This window comes from Lathyrus oleraceus, chromosome 5, assembly GCF_024323335.1.
Source record: "Lathyrus oleraceus cultivar Zhongwan6 chromosome 5, CAAS_Psat_ZW6_1.0, whole genome shotgun sequence".
NCBI classification, from domain to species: domain Eukaryota; kingdom Viridiplantae; phylum Streptophyta; class Magnoliopsida; order Fabales; family Fabaceae; genus Lathyrus; species Lathyrus oleraceus.
Window position 1 is genome coordinate 286493354 of NC_066583.1, and position 14017 is coordinate 286507370.

Genomic DNA, 14017 nt, shown 5'->3' on the forward strand with positions numbered 1-14017 from the left:
CAACATTACATGACCAGTGCCCATATTAAAGGTGAAATATTTGAGCATGAACTATTCGGTTTTTGTTTTCGCAACACAGAGGTAACTCGATTTACAATAAATCGACGATTAAATTTTTCACATCTGAAAAAAAGAATAGAAAAGAAATTTCAATGCAATCTTGTTGGCCAAATCATCTATAAAAATCCGGTTTGGTTTTCAGAGAACCAGATGAAGTTTTATCAGAAGAAAATTCGAGATGATGAAGATGTTCAGCATATGTTTCTCAGTCACGAACAATTAGGGTACAACGATATATAGTTGTAAATATTATCATAACAACAACAAGTGTCTCAGTTCATTGATAAGTCACAAGTGTTTTATGAAACTGATGACGAACAAGATGAGGTGAATGTTGCAGATGACGAAGAGGAAGAAGTCGAGATCTTGGTTGATTCAATGGTGAACTTTGATGAGGAAGAGGAGGCATTAAAAGCTAGTCATGTATATTGTCCACCTCAACACATGACAAGGTTGAATTTTGGTTCCGATGAACCTTCATCAGATATACGGTACAACCCTTATGTGCAAATGTAAGGATCTTTGAAACAAGGGGACACATTTCACACAAAAGATGATTGTGTAAAATCCATCAAAAAATTTCACATGCAACTATCAGCTGATTTCAGAGTTGATAGAACAAATGCATTGAGATACAAAATTTATTGTTCAAATGCACACTTCCTTTTCAAGTTGTCAGTTTCGTACCAGAAGAGGAGAGATTCTTGGAAGATTGGATCCATGGATCCAGTTCACACATGCATGGTGACAAACCCAATGCAAGATCATCGGAAACTAAGCTCTCAGCTAATATGCGATGAAATATTGTTTGTCATTGGCGATAATCCTTTGTTAAAGGTTAGTACAATAATCTCGCATATTAGGGAAGAGTATCAGTACACTCCATCATATAGGAAGGCATGGATAGGTAGGACAAAGGCTGTTGAAAAGGTGTTTGGCAATTGGGAGGAGTCTTACAAACAACTTCCAAAATACCTATTGGCTCTAAAACATTATGCTTCAGGTACTATTGTCAAGTTGGAAACGTTGCTCGCGTATAGACCAGACGGGACGTGTGCTATTGAAAATGGAATATTTCACCGTCTCTTTTGGGCGTATCAACCATGCATCATGGGTTTTTCTTTCTGTAAACCTATTATACAAATTGATGGTACATGGTTGTAAGGGAAATACAAATGAACGTTACTGATGGCAGTGGCACAAGATGGAAACAACAACATTTTTCCAATCGTATTTGCCCTTGTTGAAGGGGAGGCTGCTGAGGGATGAAGTTTTTTCCTAAAAAATCTCCGATTGCACGTTGCACCGCAACCTAACTTATGTTTGATCTCCGACAAACACCCTTCAATCATCGGTGTATATAATAACATTGATAATGGCTGGCAAGATCCTCATTTTGACGCATGTCTTCTATACTAGACATATTGCTTAGAATTTCATGCGGGAAATCAAAGACAAGACGTTGCGGAAGAAGGTTGTCAATGCAGGTTACGCATTATCAAAACCTTCTTTTAAACACTATCGGGAAGAAATAAGATTGACAAACACGGATGCAGTACAGTGGATCGACAGTATTCCATTGGAGAAGTGGACTAGGGCATACGACAACGGTCAATATTGGGGCCACATGACAACAAATCTTATGGAATCAATAAACTTTATCTTCAAATGCATTTGTAACCTACCTATAACCGCTTTGGTGCAGGAAACATATTTCAACCTATGGGTGATGTTTGAAACCAAACGCTCCAAATGGAGTTCAATGTTGCAATCTGGGCAGTTGTTCAGTGATGCTTCAATGAAATTCATTAGACATGAAGCTGCCAAAGCAAACACATATGTGGTTATGGTGTTTGACCACAGTAAAGGTTGGTATAGTGTTGCCAAGTCCATGGATCACAATGAGGGCATGCCGATGGGATAATACAGAGTCGAACTAGATAGAGGTTGGTGCGACTGCGGAGAGTTTCAAGCCTTTCATACGCCCTACTCCCATGTCATTGCGGCATGCTCAAAGGTTCAAAGAGATCCATCCTACTTGCTATCTGAAGTTTACAAAGTCACCAGCCTATCAAATGTTTATAAAATTAGTTTTTCCGTAGTGGAAAAAGAGGATTACTAGCCAGAATATCAAGGGGACATCGTCAGGCACAACAAAGTTATGTGAAGGAAGAAAAAATGTCGTCCAAACAGCACCTGGATTCGAACCGAAATGGATACGATGAATAAAATTGTTAGATTATGTAGTTCATGCCGCCAGCCAGGTCATAATCGTAATAACTGTCCTAGTGTTGGAATGAGCACAACTAGATAAATTCACATGTACCTCTGTTGCAATATATGAAAAACTAAATTTATTTCATATTATACGTCCGTGACGAAAATACCATTATATAAACAATAACACAAACAACTAAAACAACTAGAATACAAGAACTATGCGATTACAACCATCAAAACAATTTTGAACATGTAATGCATCATCCTACGAGCATCTTGGTCGGTCTTAATATCCATCCATTCACGCACTTCTCCATTTTGGTTGAACATGGACACAAGCCATTGTATTCTTCTAATCCTTTCATCATCTCCAATTTCTCCATCTAACTAACTGTTCAACATCCGATTAAGATGTTCAAACATATCTGTGTTCCAGAGACGAATCTTTATCGGAGCCACAACGACGGAAAATATTACATCGGCATTACGCTTCTGAATGTATGCAGACATGGTTAAAACACAAAAACTTGAAGGAGAGTGGAGTTGAATGAGAGAAAATATGGTAGTATGGGATGATTTTGTATGAAAAATATTGCATCCAAGGTAAGATATTTATGGAGAGGAGGTATAAAATGCATGCGCCAAGATGTTAGGCGCCCAACAAGTCAACACGTACAAGCGCCAGAGGCATTGGTGCCCCCTCATGAGGGCCAATGCAGGCGCCAAGGGCATTGACGCCTCCTCAATAGGCTACCAATGCAGACGTCAATGCCTTGGGCGCCTCCTCTTCATCCATATGGGATACGCTGGTTCATCTGGCGCATCCTCTTTTAAATATGGTTATTTTGGAATTTTTTTTGAAAAATTTGTTATTTTCGAATTATTTTTAAAAAAGTTGATTATTTTAAAAAAATCCCATACTTTGGATAACGAAGTACCATTTCAGTGAAAATTGTAAGAAAATCAAAAAAATTATGAGAATGTGATTAATTAAGAGAGTAAGTTAGTTTGTAAGAACAAAATAGTCATAGAATAAGAGGTTATAAAAAGTTAGTGGGAAGTTAAGCAACATAATAAAGTGAGAGAAATAGACTTGTAGTTATTTTCTCTTTCTATGTGCCATCCAAATTTCAACTTCTCAACCTCTTTCTATTTATTAGTTTTTTTAAAATAAATAAATAAAAAAGAAGTAGTTATTTGAACTATTTGTGAAAGAAATTAAAGTCAGCTCAAAAACCCATATCCTCTTTATATATAGTTATAAATATTGGATGTGAAAATCTTGACAGAAAACAGCGCAGGAAAATGAGTTTTCTTGCCCATAATTAAAATAAAAATATCTGAAAGTGATGGGTTGCCTTTTGTCCTTAGTAGAAAGCAGTTTTCTATGCAACCAAGTTTTACAATAACAATAAATAAATCACAAGGATAAATCATTCAAAATATTGTAATATATAGACACTATATGGCTTTACCCATAAGTGTTTCGCAGACTACTACAAGAGTTTTTACTACGTAAGGAAAATTGAAAGGAGAAGACGGTGACTACACAAAAAATGTAGTCTTTAAACAAATTCTTTTATCGCACCCGTAAATATTTTTTAAGTACATTAAAAAAATTACTCACACATTGATTCTCATTTTGGTTACAAGAAATGCCAAGATTATATTGTATTTTTTTTAATAATAACTAAATATAATATTATTTTTCTTTAATATACAACCAAACTAGAACACAATGAAAAATCTTCCAATTATATAAGGAGTTGAGACAGAAGAATGTTGAAACTTATTTCGATATAAAAGTAAGCTATACTTAATCATTTCTTTTATGATTTTATATTATCTATCAATTGGATCATATACTTATTTTTACTATTCTTGTGCAATAAATTTTAGATAAAAGACTTTGAAGATAAATTGAACACCGTGAAGGATGAACAAACGATTTCACCCGTCGACAAACTCGATAATAAGATGTATTTACTATTTCCATAATATGTATAAAAAAAGTATTTGTTGCATTTTCACCATAATATTTTTATCATTCTTATTAAAATATGTCAAACTTCTAAAAATTTATAATGATAACAGGTAAAACACAATTTTGGAAAATTGTAAAAAGAGAAATAATATTTCAAATAATGGAAAGGTTTTTGTTTTATTCATTTAAGAACATTGATTCCTAAAATATTTTTGGAGGCATGAATTTAACTTTTATTATTGATTCATTTCTGTAAATAAAACCATATACATTTACTAAGTCCATTGTTTTTCTTTTTTACAAGTGTCATACCCCAAAAGTTGCCCATTAATCTTGCAAAACATTTCTCGAAGCACTCCAACTTATTCCGCAAGGCACTGACCTTAAAGGAACAAAAGCCCAGCTCACAACAGACCCAATCCAGAAAATGGCCCAAACTGTCATGCTCGCTAGGCGAGCAAAACCTTCGCCTAGCGAACTCTTCGCTACAATACTCGCCTAGCGAAGCTTGCGAACATCAGAATTTCTGGGCTTCATTCTGAGCCCATTAGGTCACAACAAGAGCATTATAAATAGCCAAGCTTCAGTCAGAAAAAGGAGGACGGAAAAACAGACGACGACGGACGGAAACCCTGGCATAGAAACCCTAAAGACTAGTCCAGAGAGGTCGAAGTAAAGAAACCCTGACGGCCGCTCATCCGCACCGAAGTTACCGCCGTCCAACTCCACCCGATACCAAAAGCGATCTGCCAGTTCAGTGTTACAATTCAGCTGCAACAGGTTTGCGCATCACTATTGTTTTATGCTTCCAAGTTGTAATCTCTAAATACATAATGCATCATAATCGAATTTTTGGATATGTAGTTAGATTTTGCATGTGAGTTTAAGTATGCCTGCCTATCCTGAATGTTTGACCATATTATTTCTGTAATTGAATACCATAAGGCTTGCAGCATGCTGAGATTATACTGTTCTGAAATTCAAAACCCGCAGCCGCTCGCTAGCACATCGCTAAGCGAGCATGTAACGAATATTCGCTAGGCCTTCGCTAGGCGAGGCAGAGGCGAACGTGACAGTCGCTAATATTTTGGTTGTTATGTCCTATGCTTATCTGATCTATTCTATGTTAATTCTGCGTTGTTTGCCTGACATGCATACTGCTGTGTTTGTTTTGCGGTGTAATCCTCGATTGCACCCTGATTTGATACTCTAACCCGTTTGCTGAATGTTGCAAAGGTTCACACACCCCAGGAAAAGATTGCTGTTTAGGTCTGCCACTTTATTTGTGGGATACCCTTGTGGAGATTCACTCTGAATTACTCAATTGATTTTAATGTATTAATTTTATGGCAAAGATCCCCCCTAAATTGCTTAATTGATCTTAATGTATTAATTTTAATGTGGGGGCTCCTCCTAATTACCTAATTGATTGTAAAATACGGCCTTTGAATATATGATCTTGGACCTCTCTTCGTTTCCCTACGGTATAACGGTCATGTCCCGCGAATGTAGGGATACACTTAGCAAAGACCCTTCGATTAAATCATCATAAAATAAATCATAGTCCCTCGGATGTTGCCTCGAATATATGATTTTCGTCCCTCGATGACCCGTCGGTGTAGCCTACGGTTAAATGATGATAGTCCCTTCGAATGCTAAGGTATCCTTACAAATGTTGCCTTCAATGGCCAATCGATGACCCTACGATGACCCTTTTACGTCCAAAGGGTAAAACTACTTACTTCTCAATAGTAAGGACAGTTTTACCCTCATAAGGATAGGAAATGCCCATAAAGACCTTGGGTAGGTATAACTCTTAATTGCTTACTCACAATTTAAAAATACTTTTCACACTTCACAAATACTAGAAAATCACCACTTGGTATACATTCATACTAGAATCATTACTGAGTTATATTTTTCTAAACTATTTTCAAAACTAAACGAGATAACCACTTTGTATACATTCATACGAGAATCATTACAAAGTTAAATTCTCTTTTTCAAAACATTTTCTAAGCAGTTCACAAACACTTTTTCAGACAAGAAAAATAACATAAGTGATTGAGCAATTAAGAGCCCATGGATAACCATGGATACAAAGGGTGCTAACACCTTCCCTTTGTATAATGTACCTCCCGAACCCAAAATCTAAATTAAGGTCTTTCCTGTTCTTTTCCACCTTTCCTTATTGGATAAAAGAAAAGTCGGTGGCGACTCTTGCTAACCGCGACATTGCGATTAAAAAACACACAAAGTCAGTTCACCGTATGACAGAACTGGCGACTCTGCTGGGGACCCTTAAAAAGAGAGGTTACCTTGAAAACAAGATCACTTATTCAAATTGTCGGATTTACTTTTAAGGGATTGCTTGGGTATTTTATGCTTGAGTGAAAGATCCTACACCCGGATCTAGTGTACCTTAGGTAAGTAGCTAAAGATCATCGCGACTATCCGGCGTATACTGGAATGGTCAAAATGATGGCTATGGTTAATGTGACACTTTGGATGTCCTGATGTTCCTCATGTTTACTTGAGGAAAAATTTGGCTTCCGCGTGGTGTCATCAAAGCATTAACCGGACCTTTAGAACCCTAATTGACTCATCCTAGCCATTAGAAAGTAGTGAGATAACTGACTTCGGTTCCGACTGGGGTTGGTTGAGACTCGATACTACACTCTTTGAGATTGGACTTTAGGGAAGCTTTGGTCAACCACTTGGTGTTGCACTGAAGTGGACTTAAAGGAAGGTCAATGATTGGAGATCCTTCTAGAACCCGGTTACTATTCTAGGACAGGTTGAACCAACCAAACCTCAGTGGGAAGGGTATTTACCTATGGAACTCATGCAAGCCTTAAAACCTAGGAATGATTGTTGTGTGACTTGTTTGTGCTTGTTGTTTACATAACATCATAACATCATAACATCATAACATCATGACATTGTACTAACCATTTCAAGGACTTAGGGATTTAGCTTTGCTCTGTTAAACAGGTTATGGCTTCCAGGAAGACTATCCGGATTAATCTTGTAGCAATATCTCCTCAACTCAAGAATTTAGTGTCAGAACTTCTCGATCATGCTCAGTTCATCCAGAAACATGATTATCAGTTGATACCCACATTAGAAGAATTCTCCAGACTGCTTGGGATACCTATCCTTGATCAAACACCTTTCAGTGGTTTAGAAAAGATTCCGAAGTCTGAAGAAGTTGCCGCAGCTTTGCACATGACAAAGTCCGACATTGAAGCTAATTGGGTAACAAGAAGTGGAGTTAAGGGTTTACTTGCCAAGTTTTTGATAAAGAAGGCCCGGGAATCCTTAAAAGTTATGAATATCCATGCTTTCGAAGATGTCCTAGCATTACTAATCTATGGTTTGGTGTTATTCCCTAATCCAGACCAATTCGTAGATATGAATGCTATTAAGATATTCCTCACTCATAACCCTGTGCCTACCTTGCTGGGAGACATTTTGCATTCCCTTCACACCCGTACTATGAAGAGACAAGGGACTCTCATGTGCTGCATACCTCTATTGTCTAGGTGGTTTATTTCACACCTTCCTCAATCAGTCTTGAAGAATGAGCAAAATCTGAAATGGTCTCAAAGGATAATGTCGCTTTCCCATTCAGACATCCGTTGGTGTCCTCATCCCGAAGAAAATGTTATCATCATTGACCTTTGTGGGGAATTCTCTAATGTACCACTCCTGGGGATAAGAGGAGGTATTACTTATAACCCAACTTTAGCCCTACGCCAGTTTGGTTATGCTCGAAGAGAGGGTCCACATGAAATAATCCTTCAAAGCACTGTGTTTGACTATGACAATGACTCTCAAGATCTCTATCAAAAGTTTGTACGAGCTTGGGGCATGGTGAAAAGAAGTACTTTAGGGAAAAAAAACCTTATTCCTATGGAACCTTATCTCAGATGGGTACGCGCAAGAGCTCGTGAACTTGGCATGCCATATCTTGCAGTCGGACCGCTAATTGTTGAGCCAGAAGCTGAAGGAGGTACTTCTCAGATCATTCCTTATCCAGATATGCCTACCGATGTTGAAGAGTTGAAAAGATCCTGGATCCAGTTGAGAGAGGAAAGGGATACTTTTGAGACTCAGTTTGTTGCAGAAAGGAAGAAAGTGTTAGAGCTCACCAGCCAGCTTAATGAGGAACGAAGACTCAATACATATCTTCGCCCAAAAAGAAGCCGTCCCTGGGAGACTTGAGCTTTCATTGTATTTTTATTTTTCCTTTTTGTAATGAACATTGATTAAAGAAATTATTAATAAAAAGTTCCTCTCTTTTTGGTGGTTTACGCAAAGTTAAATTCCAAAAGTCCTTGAAAACATTTCATACATTGCATAGCATAACATAACAGGTATTCTAAAAGATCAATGTTCTTACGGTCTTCCCTCTGAACAGAAAAATGGACCTTGAACAAACTGTCAAAGATCTCCAGGCTCAGAATGCTCAATTCCAGGAGATGATGCTGAGCTTATCCAAAGGGCAGGAGGAACTGAAGGCTCTTTTGCTCGAAAAGAAGAAAGACAAGAAAGCTGTGAGTTACATTAACCCGGGAAGAAGGCTTAAAAGACAGGCCGCGGGAGTCAAGTTTGGAATTCCGAATGGTCCAGAAGAGGAGACGGAGAACGATTCAGAGGAGGAGAATGTTGATTTCTCCAACCCTGAGGATGACGATGAAGATTATGAAAATGAACCGTACTCTCCAAGAGATGATAAATACAAGTTGCTGGAAGAACGTATGCTAGCCATGGAGGGTCAGAAGGCGCCCGGTCTGGATTTCGAAAGTTTGGGTCTGGTCTCCGATGTGACCATTCCTCGCAAATTCAAGATCCCCACTTTCACTAAGTACGATGGTGCGTCCTGTCCTCAGATGCATCTGAGAGCTTATGTGAGAAAGATTCAGCCGCATACCACTGATAGGAAGCTATGGATCCATTTCTTCCAAGAGAGTCTGTCTGGAACACAGTTGGAATGGTATTATCAGCTCGAGAGCTCTGACATCCGCACCTGGACTGATTTAGCAACAGCTTTCTATAAACAGTACCAGTATAACTCTGAACTGGTGCCTACTCGGTTACAGTTGCAGAATATGACTATGGGATCTAAAGAAAGCTTCAAAGAATATGCTCAAAAATGGAGAGATTTGGCTGGCAGAGTCAAACCCCCTATGACCGATCGAGAATTAGTGGACATGTTCATGGGCACACTGACTGGCCCATTCTACAGCCATCTACTGGGAAGTTCTTCATCAGGTTTTACTGAACTTATATTGACAGGTGAGCGTGTTGAAAGCGGCATCCGAAGTGGAAAGATACAGGCGGCTACCTCTGCAAGCACCAAAAGGTCCTATCAGGGGAGGAATGAATCAAATGATGTGTACGGTCAAAAGGGTCGTAACAAGAAAAATTGTGACCATACCATTGGAGCGGTTACGATTGCAGCACCGCCATCTCAAAACTTCCAGCCCAAACAAGACAAGCCAAGAAGGCAGTTTACCAGGATCAATATGACCTTGGCGCAGGCGCTGCAGGGAATGCTAAAGGCAAATCTGATCACCCTCAGAGATCCTCCTGCAAAACCCAACACTACTTCTTCTCGTTATAATCCCAATGCCAGGTGTGCATATCACTCCGATAGCCCCGGGCATGATACAAACGATTGCTGGTCATTGAAGAATAAGGTTCAGGATATGATCGAAGCTGGAGAAATTGAATTTGAGCCTCCGGAGACTCCTAACGTCATCACTGCACCTATGCCTAATCACGACAAAACTGTTAATGCTGCGGATGACTATTCTCACATTTCTAATGTAGCTGACTTAGCATCTCCTCTCCTGATCATCAAGAAGAATTTAGTACAAGCTGGTTTATTTCCAGGTTGTGCTGAAAATTGCGATCTCTGCATACTCCGACCCAATGAGTGCTTGAAGTTGAGGAAGGGTATTCAACGGCTGATAGATGATCGTACAATTCTCTTCGAAAAGATTCCCAAGGCGGAGAACCCTATTGAAGAAGTATCTGTGATTGCTAGGTCCAAAGTTCCAGTGAAGATTACCGTTACTAGAGCACCCGTGAAGATTACCGCTGAGCCCAAGGTAGCTCCCCTAATCATTACTGCACCTGGCCCAGTACCGTATTCCTCCAGCAAAGCCATTCCGTGGAATTATGGAGGTGATGTTTACATCCATGGCATAAAGCAAGTTGGTAATTCTGCTAATCCTAATGACATTGTTGGGACTAGTAAAGTTACTCGAAGTGGAAGGATCTTCTCTCCAGAAATCTCACCTCCCGCCCCTGAAACTCGAGGAAAGGAACCAGTGATCGACCCTTCTCAGTCAAAGACACCAGTCGAAGTTACTACTGAAGATGTTGCCAAGCAGGAAGTGGAGGAAATGCTGAAAATCATCCGTAAGAGTGATTTTGATGTGGTAGAACAGCTGGGGCATACCCCGTCTAAAATTTCGATGTTATCCTTGTTGTTATCTTCTGAATCTCATGCCAATGCATTGATCAAATTCTTGAAGACCGCTCATGTACCTCAGGAGACGTCTGTCGATCAGTTCGAAAACTATGTTGCTAACTTGGCTGTTGACAATGGCTTAGGCTTTTCCGATGCTGATCTGACACCAGCAGGAAAGAATCATAACAAAGCTCTGCACATCTCCATTGAGTGTAAGGGGATCACCTTGGCTCATGTGTTGATCGATAATGGCTCCTCTTTGAATGTGCTACCGAAAGCTGTACTCGATAAGCTTGACTGTAAGAGCATCGAATTGAAACCTAGTGATACTGTGGTGCGCGCGTACGACGGTGCAAAAAGTGTTGTCCATGGTGAAGTGGTTCTCCCTATCAAGATAGGACCTCAAGTCTTCAACACTACCTTTCATGTGATGAACATCCGTCCTGCCTATTCATGCTTGCTGGGACGCCCTTGGATTCATGGGGCAAGTGTCGTAGCTTCATCTCTCCATCAAAAGTTGAAGTATCCCATAGAGGGTAAGATTGTCACGGTGTGTGGAGAAGAAGAGTACATTGTCAGTAGTGTGCAGGCCTTCAGATACGTTGAGATGGATGGCGAATTCTTTGAGACTCCCACTCAGTCATTTGAAATGGTTCACCCGCCCAGTCCTGTCCTTAAGCCGACTCCCCTTGTGCCCAAGGTTATTCGTGCTCCTCCTGCTATGATTTCTCTGAAAGATGCTCAAGCTGTGGTTGAAGATGGTGGTCGTACTGGCTGGGGTCAACTGATCAACATGCCATACAAGTCTGATAAATTTGGCCTAGGGTTTAGCTCTGAGAGGATGGTCAAAAATCAAATTAATGCTGTAGAAGATGCTGATAGCATTTGCGATCTGGATAGCTGGATTTTCCCAACAATTGGTGACGGACTCAATAATTGGAAGGCTGAAGACACTATCCCGATTTCCTTTAGTCAGGAGTAATTGTTATTGTCTGTTTTAGTGTTGCAATTTTTTTAAATTTTATAATTGAACTTCTTAAAGCATTGTGTCTATGCCCGGGGCACCATAGCTAATTTGTTAAGGGTTTTGTCATTTTCATAAGCATATTCATATTCAATAAATCAATGGACTTTTTGCATTCAAATATTGCGCTCTTTATCTTTCCTGTCATCTTCCGAAAAAGCTATGTTTTCTTACACACACTCACGTAACGAATTGCAGATCCATACCCACTCTGGATCCTGTTGATAATAGTTCTACTACTGTTCATTATGACTTTGAAAATCCAATCTACCAAGCCGAGGATGGAAGTGAGGAAGATTGTGAAGTACCTGGAGAACTTGCCAGACTGGTACTGCAAGAAGAGAAGACTATACAGCCGCATGAAGAATCCATCGAAATTGTAAACCTGGGTACTGAAGTGGACAAGAAAGAAGTCAAAATAGGAACGGGCTTGGAAAACAGTATTAAAGAAAGATTGATTCAGATGTTACATGACTATGTAGAGATTTTTTCTTGGTCTTATGAAGACATGCCAGGATTGGATACTGATATAGTAGTGCATCGTTTGCCAACGAAGGAAGATTGTCGTCCTGTTAAGCAAAAGGTTCGCCGCATGCGTCCTGAAATGTCTGAGAAAATCAAAGCCGAGGTTATGAAACAATTTGACGCAGGTTTTCTGGCTGTTACTTCTTATCCTCAATGGGTTGCTAATGTGGTACCAGTGCCAAAGAAGGATGGCAAGGTGCGAATGTGTGTAGATTACAGAGATTTGAATAAAGCAAGTCCCAAAGATGACTTTCCACTCCCGCACATCGACGTTCTGGTAGATAACACCGCTCAACACAAAGTATTCTCCTTCATGGATGGATTCTCGGGTTATAACCAGATTAAAATCACACCTGAAGACATGGAGAAAACTACGTTTGTGACGCAATGGGGCACTTTCTGTTACAAAGTAATGCCATTCGGTTTGAAGAATGCAGGAGCAACATACCAGCGTGCTATGGTAGTTTTGTTCCATGATATGATTCATCACGAAATAGAAGTATATGTGGATGACATGATAGCCAGATCTCATACTGAAGAAGAACATCTTGATCATTTGTACAAATTGTTTGAGAGGTTAAAGAAATACAAGCTGAGACTGAACCCGAACAAATGCACCTTTGGAATAAGATCTGGTAAACTCTTGGGATTTATTGTCAGTGGTAAAGGAATTGAGGTTGACCCGGCTAAGGTGAGAGCTATTCAAGAAATGCCAGTTCCCCGTACAGATAAAGAAGTCAGAGGTTTCTTGGGACGCTTGAATTACATTGCCCGATTTATCTCCCACTTGACTGCCACCTGCAAACCCATCTTCAAACTACTGAAGAAAAATCAAGAGATGGTATGGAATGATGAATGTCAAGAAGCTTTTGATAAAATCAAGAAGTATCTCCAGGAACCTCCCATTCTGATACCGCCAGTTGAAGGAAGACCTCTAATCATGTATTTGACCGTGTTAGAAAATTCAATGGGGTGTGTGTTGGGGCAACATGACGAGTCTGGTCGAAAAGAGCATGCCATATACTACCTTAGCAAAAAGTTTACCGACTGTGAAACAAGATACTCACTGCTCGAGAGAACTTGCTGTGCTTTGGCCTGGGCTGCTCGCCGACTAAGACAGTATATGTTGAATCATACCACTTTGTTGATTTCTAAGATGGATCCCATCAAATACATATTTGAGAAACCTGCCCTCTCCGGAAGAATAGCAAGATGGCAGATGATTTTAACAGAGTATGATATCCAGTATACTACCCAGAAAGCAATCAAAGGAAGCGTGCTAGCTGATCATTTGGCTCATCAAGCAGTGGATGATTACCAATCTATGAATTTTGAGTTCCCAGATGAGGATGTCATGCTTGTTACTGATTATGAAGAACCTGGACCGGATGAAGGACCCGAACCGGGATCCCGATGGACTATGGTTTTTGATGGATCTTCTAATGCATTGGGTAATGGTGTTGGTGTTGTAATTATTTCTCCCAAGGATTGCCATACGCCTTTCACTGCTAGACTATGTTTCGATTGTACCAACAATATGGCCGAGTATGAGGCATGTATTTTGGGACTCAGAGCTGCTATAGACCTGAGAATCAAGTTTTTGAGTGTGTACGGAGACTCAGCATTAGTAATCAGTCAGATCAAAGGAGAATGGGACACTAAACATCCGAATCTCATCCCTTATCGAGAGCGGGTGTTGATATTAATCCCATACTTTGAA